The sequence below is a fragment of the Pinus tabuliformis genome, chromosome 2_2, assembly GCF_031772625.1.
Source record: "Pinus tabuliformis cultivar Carrire ecotype Pingquan chromosome 2_2, CPIR1, whole genome shotgun sequence".
In the NCBI taxonomy this organism is placed as follows: domain Eukaryota; kingdom Viridiplantae; phylum Streptophyta; class Pinopsida; order Pinales; family Pinaceae; genus Pinus; species Pinus tabuliformis.
In genome coordinates, this window is record NC_142300.1 from 688,433,862 (window position 1) to 688,446,392 (window position 12,531).

Consider the following 12,531-nt stretch of genomic DNA (forward strand, 5'->3'; position numbering starts at 1 on the left):
GGTTCCCTCTTGCCGATCGGACGATGGTGAAAGGTTTGGTCAGATCGAGGGCTGGTGTTAAGCCACGAGGCAGAGTTAGCATTGAAGTATTTAAGAACCATTTCTCCTTTCGGCTTGTTCTTTTTTCATGGTGAAGCGACTGTGTGTCGCCGACAGCGTTGAGGCGCTCTGCCATACCAGGAGCTTTTCATCTCTAGGTAAACGGTGCACAGCGGAATGCCGCTGCCATTCTTTCCGGTTCAGGTATACTCTCTCTTATTCACTTATTATCCTTCTTGTATTTACCACAGGCAGTCTTCGCTTCTCCAGATTTGACCACCATCTTTGTTAATTTGTTTTTCTTTCCAATGCTCTCGGCATTTCAGGTAAAGTTCTAAGTTCATAGTTTTGTTATTGTGTTCAGGAGGGTGGTTCGACGGCCAACCAGCAATGTGGGAGTCTGTTTCCCTCCTCTGCCATCCAACTACAGGTAAGAATCCGTGCGTTAACATAGGACCTGTTTTTCTTTAACTTTTCCCAAGGGTAATGGCTGACCCACTGTTCGCCTGAACAGGAAAGTCGAGGGTCTTACTCTTGTAAATGGAGTCCCTCCGCCATGCATCAAGGTTTTCCTCGCTGGAAAGTTTTATGTCTCATTCCTAATTTGGGTGGCTATATTATAATTAGTTTTCTTTGCCCACACTCAGGCGGAACCACTGCCAAAGGCGCTGTACGCCGGGCTTAAGTTGTATAAATGTCTTTCATTCTTGATTCCGCCCCTGAGCACAGACAATGCTTCATATTAAATGTTGTTACAGTATATATATAATGCTATTTCTTGTTTCAGTTTTGGTTACGAAATTGTTATTGTGATAATAGAATTTTGTATGGCTCTGGTTCTGAATTAAGACGTTTTCTGGCTATCTCGCCTACTCCACAGCTTTACTTTAAACTTGACTTACATACGAATCTCTGTTCGTCTTCTTTCCAGGGTACATTAGTTATTCTATGGTAGTACTATCTTGATTTTGGTTTGACAATGGTGCCCCCGTTGGCTAAGCACACGCTTACGCTCAGCTACGGCGACACCTCTAGAGCCAGAACAATTGTTAATATCTGTGTGCGTGCATAATGTTGATGTTTTCTTTTTTTATTACACGGGACAGGAATATCTCCGTCTGTAGAAATATCTAAATTCCGCATGCATATGTTTCAGTCAACTGTTTCAGTTATATAATAGCGGGAAATATTGTCGCACTAGAGCTTGTGTTTTATTCCGCCTACGATTGTTCGGCCTGCACTTTACTTTGATAAAGGGTTTGGGTATTACATTGTTTAATGCTATTATGATTCGGTATAGGAAACTATTTATTCTGTACATGGTTAGTTTTCTTTTCGTATTTACTTGCAATTGATTACAGAGTAGGGTTTAACCGTTCCCTTCTGTTTAATATTCATGTTACTACCCGTACTACAGAGTTTCAGTTCGATATGTGTTTAACGCTTGCATTTTTGAACAAAAGATACAGATTCTGTCTCTGTCAGTTACATAGAGACTAGTTTATTTTAAAAGAAAAGAACAGATTGCCTTTCCACTATTTTTATTTGCTTACCACAGAACCAAAAAGGTAATTTCACAGTTAGTATGCTTAGTAAGCCATACCTGTTTAGCAGCAAACCTGTTCGTAATGCTTGTCAACCTCCCGTCCGTAGGAAGATCCTTCTCGATCTTCCACCCCCAAGCACATCTGCAGATCCTCTTGTCTGCAATCTCACTGGCTATGCCAGGTCTCGCTATCTGATCCTAACCAGACATAGCGAATTCAGGAAATCTCTTCCTTTCAACCATGCCATCTGGTCACTACCAGACATAGCATCATGTTCTCTCTGCCATCTGATCCTAACCAGACTTGGCATTTTCCCCTTTTTCCTCCTGGGGTCTCAACTGCCTCCTGAAGGTAGTTAGGGTTTCTTTTTATTTAACCACCTCAACAGTTATTAACCACAATTAATCATATACTCAAATTGAATAGTGATAACACAATTAATTATCATAATGGTTAACAACACTAACAACAGAGTTTTTATACTCATCAAATAGAGTTTAGCTTACAGTTAAATTTACTATTTTACCAATATTAACACTTCACGAGGAGCATTACATCTCCCCCTCCTAAAGTTCTACATCGTCCCGATGTTGCTGTTTAGCCAAAAACAGTCTGGGATAAGCTTCCCTCATACTCTGCTCATCCTCCCAGGTGGCCTCATCAGGCCCAAAGTGCTGCCATTGCACTTTAACCTGGTTGATGACCCTTTTCCGCAGCTCGACTCTTCTCCGATCTAATATGTTCACTGGTTCGACCATGAACTCTCCTTCCGGTTCCACCTGAATATCTTGCCAACTTATTATGTGCCTAGGGTCATAGACATATTTCTTTAAAACTGATACATGGAAGACATTATGGACCCGGATATGGCTGGGTAGGGCTAGTTGATAAGCTACCGGCCCCACTCGCGCTAAAATCTGGAAAGGCCCACAGAAGCGAGGTGCCAATTTGGCACAAGCATTCCATTGGAGAGTACTTTTCCTAGCTCGGATTCTGACATACACATGCTCACCAACCTGATATTCTTTAAATGTTCTCTTCCGATCTGCAAAATTTTTCTGTCTGTCCTGAGCTATTTTTAAATTAGCCCGGACCTTCTTGACCATGACTTCCATCTCTTCCAACATCTCAGGACCCAACAAGAGTTTGTCCTCTGGTCCACCCCAACTGGATGGTGTACGACATTTCCGGCCATAAAGCACTTCGAATGGACTCATCCTCAAGGATGCATGATATCCATTGTTATAAGCAAACTCTACAAGGTGTAAATACTCCTCCCATCGAGTAGGTTGTTGCATCACGTAAGATCTCAGCATGTCTTCCACCACTTGATTCACCCGCTCAGTCTGCCTGTCAGTCTACGGATGATAAGCGGTGCTGAAGTTCAGTTGAGTTCCCAGTCCTTCAAACAAGGTCCTCCAAAAAACTGATGTGAATTTCACATCACGATCGGATATAATTGTTTTTGGCAACCCATGAAGTTTAAATATATTCTGCATAAAAACATTTGCGATTTGAGCCGCACGATAGGTGGATTGAACGGTATGAAGTGAGCTGACTTACTGAGTTTGTCTACTACAACCATTATAGAATCATTGTTCTTTTTGGATTTTGGCAATCCCGTAATAAAATCCATGGTAATGGTCTCCCATTTCCATTCTGGCATAGGTAACGGTTGTAGTAAACCTGTAGGGTGCTGATGTTCAGCCTTAACCTGTTGACACTCTAAGCATCGCGCCAGATATTCTACCACATCCCTCTTCATGCCTGGCCAGTGGTACTCCTTCCGAAGCGAGGTGATTAATTTTTGGTAGCCCGGATGTCCCGCATAAGGACTTTTATGATATTCATCCAAAATCTTTTCTTTAATACCGCTCTGATTGGGTACATAAATCCTCTTTTTGTAACACAAAATTCCGGCTGCATTCAAGGTGTACCCTTGTTGTATTATGTGAGTATTTAAACCCTGCACCAGCTGCTTCTTTTGTAGGTAAATCTGATCTTGTGCAGCAGCCTCTTCAATTTCTTTGTCAAGGGTGGACCGTCCCTTACTAATACCAATTTCATAAATGCAATGCACTTTTCGACTCAGTGCATCAGCTACCCTGTTTTCTTTTCCTTTCAAGTGCTTAATTTCAAAATCGAAACTTCCCAAAAAGTTCACCCATCTCGCTTTTCTCGCGTTTAAGGTTAGTTGACTAAAGTAGCTAGTCAAACTATGGTGATCAGCCATCAGCAAGAATTTTCTTCCCACTAAATAATGGCGCCACATCTTCAGCGCATGAACCACCACGGTTAATTCCAGATCATAGGCAGAATACTTATGCTCATGCTCTTTTAACTTTCTGGATTCATATGCAATCACCTTACCTTCCTGCATTAACACCCCACCTACGCCCTCTTTACTTGCATCTGTGCAAACTACATATTCTTTTTCTGGATCTGCAACACTCAGCACAGGTGCGGTGGTGAGCAGGTATTTGAGCTGCTCAAAGCTCCGTTGATAATCTGTTGTCCACTTAAACACTTTTCCCTTCTTTTGCAAAGAGGTGATAGGGTATGCAACCCTGGAAAAACCTTCTACAAACCATCGGTAATAACCAGCCAGCCCCATGAAAGATCAGATATCTGCTACATCTTTGGGTATTGGCCATTCCATTATAGTTTTGATCTTTTCGGGGTCCACAGCTATACCTTCTTTTGTAATGATGTGTCCCAAATACTGGATCTGTTCTTTATAAAAATCACATTTGCTAAATTTACCATATAGCTGATGCTCCCGTAGCGTCTGTAACACTATTCTAAGATGCTCCTCATGCTCTTTAATATTCCGGGAGTATATAAGTATATCATCAATAAAGATTAACACGAATTTGTCTAGGTACTGATGAAATACACTGTTCATCAAGCACATAAATGTCGCAGGTGCATTAGTCAACCCAAAAGGCAGTACCACAAACTCGTAGTGTCCATAACGAGTACGAAAAGCTGTTTTGGCTATGTCCTCATCCTTGATTCTGATTTGATGATAGCCCGACCTCAAGTCGATCTTTGAAAATATTGTCGCCCCCTTCACCTGATCAAACAGCTCATCAATGCGGGGTAGTGGATATTTGTTTTTAACCGTCAATTTGTTCAGCTGTCTATAATCTATGCACATACGAAGAGTTCCATCCTTTTTCCTAAAAAACAACACAGGAGCCCCCCAAGGGGATACACTGGGGCGGATATACTTCTTATCCAACAACTCTTGCAGCTGCATCTTTAACTCAGTTAATTCCGGCACACTCATCCGATAGGGTGCACGGGATACTGGGGCTGCACCAGGTACCAATTCGATGGTGAAGTCCAAATCTCTTTTGGGCGGCAGCCCTGGGATTTCTTCTGGAAATACATCTGCAAAATCTTGCACCACCGGTATTTTTTCCACAGTCGTAATTTTATCCTCAGACCTAGCATACCCCACTTGTATTGCATATATTTGGCATTTCTTCCGCACACTTTTAGCTAGTTGTGAGGCCGTAATTGGCCGGATCTGCACCAGTTTTTGGATGCCTTGAATTTCGTTTTCCACTCCCAGTTCATCTCGGTAAGAAATTGTTTTTGTCTTACAGTTAATTACAGACCATCGCTTTTCCAGCCAGTCCATTCCTATCAGCACATCATATCATCCAAGAGGGAGTACATTCAATTCGGTTATTATTGTCTGACCAGCTAACCTTAGTGGACAGTTGCTGACCTTAGTCAGTACTCGTCTTTTGGCCCCAGTGGCCAACTGTACTAACTAATGATTTTTAAACTTAATAGTTTGCAAACTACAGCTTTCCACGACTTTGGGACTTACATAGCTTAAAGTAGCTCCTGGATCTACTAAAATAGAAACAGTTCGATCAAAGATCTTACCTTCAAACTCTATCATTGTTGGCTGGTAATCAGCTTGTCGATCCTCAAGTGCTGCATTTATTCTGGGCATGGATCGGGCCACGTCTCCCACCGTAGAAGCTTCATAGATCTGGGACAACTGATCGCTTTCCTTCCGATGAGGACAATTTTTAATATAATGGGGTCCACCACAACCCCAGCACTGAACCGGTGGCCTAGCTGAACCTTCATTATCCATTCGAACCTGCTGTTCGCCATATTTAGATTCTGCAGGTGGCTTAAATCTGATCTGACTTCTTGATGGGTTTTTAGTGCTGGCCCCTTTCGAGAATCCCTTGTGAAAGCTGTTGTGAGTTCCCTTAGTTCCCACAGTCATTCTGCTGCTCTTCTTATCTGCCCAGCGCTTCCCAGAACTTTCTCCTTTTTGTTTGCTCTGCTGGTAACATAGTCTAGCCTTCTGAATCGCTTCATCCATCATCTTCGGATTATCAAACTCGATTCTTTCTCGCATTGCCAGGGGTAGGCTGCTAACAAACCGCTGCACCTTAGCCTTCTCCTCTCGAATGTACGGTACATAACGGAGCATGGATGTAAATTTAGTTATGAACTCATCTATGGTCTACTGTCCAAGCCGCAGATCATGGAATTCTCGTGCTTTTTCATCATAGAAGCGTTCTGTCAGGTATTTTTCCTTAAAGTATCTTTGAAAAGTCTCCCAAGTCACATCCTGCTCACTCACCCCCCACAACATCTTGACCTCTTCCCACCATAGTGTGGCCTTGGCCTGCAGCTGGAATATAGCCAACCGTGCCTTAAGATGGTGATCATACTCGTACACTTGGAAATACTTATTCATATTGATTAGCCATGCCTCTGCAGCTTCTTCTGATTCCCCATCGAATTGAGGTGGTTTAATCTTCCGAAACTATCCTTGTAATTCTATTCGCGGTCTTTTTGGAGTTTGATATTCGGAAGCGTTAACAGACTTCTCTCCTCGCGTTTCCGCCCTTTCCTCTGCTTCCTCCTATTCCGTATGATAGCTTTGTTCATCTTTTACTCGTGTCTGTTCAGGCCTAGGATGAGACTGTTGTTGATGTTGTTTATCTGATAAACTTTTCAGAATCCTCTCCTGTTCCATGTTTAATCTCGCATTGTCCTCACGCAAACGGGCCATTTCGTCCTTCAGCTGCTGGACTGTCCTCAATATAGTCAAATCAGTATTGCGGCCTTCTGCTCCCAATTGTACCCATAGCTCAGGATTCCCCTGAGGATGAGCTACATTATCTGGTTGATCCAAATTCCCATGAGGAGCGCTACTTGCTCTCCTCATTCCGCTGTTACCTGTACAATATTAACTCATTCAACAGATGTGATTGTATATTTCAGTATACTCTTAACTTGTTTGTCATGACACTATTTATGCATTGCTGTTTTATTAAAATTTACCCGAGGTCACAGAGTTGTAAACCTAGGCTTTGATACCAATTTGTCACACTCCATTACAGAAGTAAATTTTTTTTTTTCCTTACCATCATAAAGTAAGCATATATACATATTTATTATATGGAGAATTCTCGCACCGCCGACAATTACAATAAAACGCTATTCATGATCATTACAATCTAAGTTTCTACTTAACGTATTGCAAATGTTATGTTTTGAATACAACCATACGAGGGTTAATTGTTTCCCTTATACCCGTGATTTGGTAATGTTTATGCATTAGTAGCTTTGATATGTAGCGAATATGGTTTACAAATTCAAGATACATTCCGGGTACAGTGAACGGTTCTCCTTCGTAAATGTTTCCTTTATGGCAATTACTATATAACGTACTGCTTTATATCCCCGAGGATGTTGATGTGGTGGTATTCTGACCGGTTCCAGCGCTTCCCCAGCTGGTCTGTTGTGCGTCGTCCATCTGGCTTGATGAGCGGTCAGCCATCAAGCTGCCATGTGCTGTAGCGTGCCCGGTGCTCCAAGCGCCATGAGGCCTGACTTCTCGAACTTGCCAATTCGCGGTTGTATTTTCCCGGTTCCCTCTTGCCGATCGGACGATGGTTAAAGGTTTGGTCAGATCGAGGGCTGGTGTTAAGCCACGAGGCAGAGTTAGCATTGAAGTATTTAAGAACCATTTCTCCTTTCGGCTTGTTCTTGTTTCATGGTGAAGCGACTGTGTGTCGCTGGCAGCATTGAGGCGCTCTGCCATACCAGGAGCTTTTCATCTCCAGGTAAACGGTGCACAGCGGAATTCCGCTACCATTCTTTCCGGTTCAGGTATAATCTCTCTTATTCACTTATTATCCTTCTTGTATTTACCAGAGGCAGTCTTCGCGTCTCCAGATTTGACCACCGTCTCTGTTAATTTGTTTTTCTTTCCAATGCTCTCGGCATTTCAGGTAAAGTTCTAAGTTCATAGTTTTGTTATTGTGTTTAGGAGGGTGGTTCGACGGCCAACCAGCAATGTGGGAGTCTGTTTCCCTTCTCTGCCATCCAACTACAGGTAAGAATCCGTGCGTTAACATAGGACCTGTTTTTCTTTAACTTTTCCCAAGGGTAATGGCTGACCCACTGTTCCCCTGAACAGGAAAGTCGAGGGTCTTACTCTTGTAAATGTAGTCCCTTCGCCATGCATCAAGGTTTTCCTCGCTGGAAAGTTTTATGTCTCATTCCTAATTTGGGTGGCTATATTATAATTAGTTTTCTTTGCCTGCACTCAGGGGGAACCACTGCCAAAGGCGCTGTACGTCGGGCTTAAGTTGTATAAATGTCTTTCATTCTTGATTCCACCCCTGAGCACAGACAATGATTCATATTAAATGTTGTTACAGTATATATATAATGCTATTTCTTGTTTCAGTTTTGGTTACGAAATTGTTATTGTGATAATAGAATTTTGTATGGCTCTGGTTCTGAATTAAGACGTTCTCTGGCTATCTCGCCTACTCCACAGCTTTACTTTAAACTTGACTTACATACAAATCTCTGTTCGTCTTCTTTCCAGGGTACATTAGTTATTCTATGATAGTACTATCTTGATTTTGGTTTGACAATGGTGCCCCCGTTGGCTAAGCACATGCTTACGCTCAGCTACAGCGACACCTCTAGAGCCAGAACAATTGTTAATATCTGTGTGCGTGCATAATGTTGATGTTTTCTTTTTTTATTACACGGGACAGGAATATCTCCGTCTGTAGAAATATCTAAATTCCGCATGTATATGTTTCAGTCAACTGTTTCAGTTATATAATAGCGGGAAATATTGTCGCACCAGAGCTTGTGTTTTATTCCGCCTACGATTGTTCGGCCTGCACTTTACTTTGATAAAGGGTTTGGGTATTCCATTGTTTAATGCTATTATGATTCGGTATAGGAAACTATTTATTCTATACATGGTTAGTTTTCTTTTCGTATTTACTTGCAATTGATTACAGAGTAGGGTTTAACCGTTCCCTTCTGTTTAATATTCATGTTACCACCTGTACTACAGAGTTTCAGTTCGATATGTGTTTAACGCTTGCATTTTTGAACGAAAGATACAGATTCTGTCTTTGTCGGTTACATAGAGACTAGTTTATTTTAAAAGAAAAGAACAAATTGCCTTTCCACTATTTTTATTTGCTTACCACATAACCAAAAAGGTAATTTCACAGTTAGTATGCTTAGTAAGCCATACCTGTTTAGCAGCGAACCTGTTTGTAATGCTTGTCAACCTCCCGTCCGTAGGAAGATCCTTCTCGATCTTCCACCCCCAAGCACATCTGCAGATCCTCTTGTCTGCAATCTCACTGGCTATGCCAGGTCTCGTTATCTGATCCTAACCAGACATAGCGAATTCAGGAAATCTCTTCCTTTCAACCATGCCATCTGGTCACTACCAGACATAGCATCCTGTTCTCTCTGCCATTTGATCCTAACCAGACTTGGCATTTTCCCCTTTTTCCTCCTGGGGTCTCCACTGCCTCCTGAAGGTAGTTAGGGTTTCTTTTTATTTAACCACCTCAACAGTTATTAACCACAATTAATCATATACTCAAATTGAATAGTGATAACACAATTAATTATCATAATGGTTAACAACACTAACAACAGAGTTTTTATACTCATCAAACAGAGTTTAGCTCACAGTTAAATTTACTATTTTACCAATATTAACACTTCACGAGGAGCATTACAACAACTAAATTAATTTAAAATCATAACATATGTAACCGTATTACTACTTTTTTTAATTCAAATATTTTTTATAAAGTAATTTTATTTAATTCATATTTGATGAATAAAAATTTTAACCATAAAATTTTACTTTTAAAAATTATAATCTATTAAAAAGAAACCAAAATCTTTATAAAAATGTGAGAAAATTTGAATCAATTCATGTGTGTAAATTTAACCTTATTATGTTCATTTATAATAATAATAATAATAATTTATTTTCAAAGTTATAGTCATCTTAAATATCTAATTAGTGTTGTTTGTGGACCAAAACCTTTTATGTAGCAATTTGATTGGTTATATATATATATATATATATATATATATATTAACCATAAAACCCACTCTACCTATTCCTATCCTTGTATATTCAAAATTATAAAATAATATTTTTATATTCAAAATGATAATATATATATTTTTAATTCAATTAATTATACTCACACATGGTAATAACTATCGGCAGGATAGACCAGGAAGTTGCGACGCGGGAGGGTTTCAAGTTACGGTGGAAGTTTTCCCCATGGATGGGAATAGAGGAGGGAGTGAAGTTTTCCCCATGGAGGGAATAGAGGATGGGAATAGAGGAGGAAGTTTTCCTACAAGAAGGTGGTAGCCAACAAGAGCAAGATACCTCCAGATAAAGGCAGAGGGAAAGCTAAGGAAGGAAGGGGAAACAAGGAAGAGGAAACAAAAGGTTCCAAATCAAAGGAGAATGATGGCACAAAAGACAAGGAGGAAAATGACAAAAAACAGAGAACAGAAGACAAAAATCAGAAGGGACCATGTAAACCCAAGGTTGAAATCACTCCTAGAGTAGTATTAAATAATCCATTGTTGCAGGCGCATAGGGAGCACATGCAGACTGATGCAACCATATGCAAATTCATGGGGTTATGGACCACTAAAAAAGCTTTACAAACTTGGATCAGATACAACTAGAAGCCCAAAGGGAGCATTGATCTTCGTTTTGGGTCCAAAGGTTTCTTCACTGTGGTGTTCACCAACATTGAGGATAAAGATAGAGTGTTTGAAGGCAGGTCCTACTTCTATGTAGCAGCAGGGCTCTATATGAGGCCATGGATGATGAATTTCATTCCAGAGAGGGAAAATTTTACTTCAGTCCCGGTTTGGGTAAGACTCTATTCTCTACCTCTTGATTATTGGCAAACAGAATCGCTAGCTGCCATAGGCAATAAATTAGGAAGGTTTGTCAAAGCTTCTGAAGCCACAAGGAGGGGAAAATATACCTCCTTTGCAAGGATCTGTGTGGAGATGGATCTATCTGGAGCTCTTTTGGATGAAGTTATCTTGGAGGTTTTTGATGAGGAATGGGTGCAGACAGTAGACTATGAGCATATTCCATTTAGATGTCGTAGATGCCATGAACATGGACACCTTCTAAGAGACTGCCCTCTCAGTAAAGCAGAAAACAAAAGCAAAACTATCACAATGAAAGACACAGGCAGCTTTCATAGAGTTCTTCATAAAGGAAAAAGTGGCAAAAAAGGGCCAAATCAACATCAAGCGGGAGGACAAAAGGCCAGTCAGAATCAATTCCAAGTTCTTGAAGAGGATGAAGAAATAGCAGCAGAAGATCAAGTAATGAAGGAAGGTTATGAAAAGAGGGAGAAGGAAGAAGATAATGATCAGACACAGGAAAATAAAAAGCAAAAAGGAAACATGATGAGTGATTCAGAGCTGGAAATGGATCAGTAAATGAACTAGAGTGAGATGGAAATGGAGGACAATGAGCTACAAGAGATTCTTGACAGAGAAAACCTAGATCTAGAAGGGTTCCTAAATCAGGGAACTATGGGAGGGGTAGAATCACTACCACAAGAAGAGATCAATAGAATACAACAATTATTCCTATGGAAAACTCAGGCAAAGGGTTTGGAGGAAGTAAACAACATTGAAATATAGAGTAACGAAGGAGTGAAAGCAGTAAAAACGACTCCAGGGCTAGCACCAAGAAATCCAGGAAAAAAAGAGGTAGAAAGAAGTAGAACGAGCTATTGATGGAATGTGGAAAGCTCATGGTAGAATTAGGTAAGATGAAAGATCTAACCAGTTACTCCTTTATCAATTTTTAATTATGAAGTTCACAACTTGGAATATTAGAGGTCTAAGCAACAAGAGAAAACAAAGAATGTTGAACAATAGAACGAAACAAGCAGCTCCGGATATAATTTTTGTCGAAGAAACAAAATGCTCTATTCAAAAGTTAAAGCAAATCCATAGTAAATGGCTCAGCAAATTTGAGTTTCTAGAAGTTAAAGCTGAAAACTCAACAGGGGGTATCCTCACTCTCTAGAATCCCCAAAAAGTTGGAATAATCGATGCAGAGGCATCAAGTAACTATTTATCAGTGGTCATATAGCCTGTAGGAGACAAGGACACTTATCTAGTCATGAATGTTTATGGCCCTCAAAAGTTGGATGACAAAATCAGGTTTCAGGGATGTAGGATTATCTTGGGTCATAGGAGGAGACTTCAATATGATCAGATCTCTCTCAGAGAAAAAAGGGGTTACAAGAGCTCTAAACAAGGATTCCTCAGCCTTCCAAAAATTTTCAGAAAGCATGAAGCTAGTTGTAATTGAGACAAACAATGGCCTCTGCACTTGCAATAATAAAATAGGAGGGGATTCCCAGGTAGCCTCCAAGTTAGAGAGATTCATGATCTCTGAGGATCTCATGCTTTTAGACAAGGAAATAATTGCACGAATTCTCCCTTTTGGAGGCTCATATCACTAGCTAGTTCAAATGGAGATCAAGGGCATAGGCGCCCCAAGAAATCGACCTTTCAGATTTGAAAATATTTGGTTTTCACGCCCATATTTTAT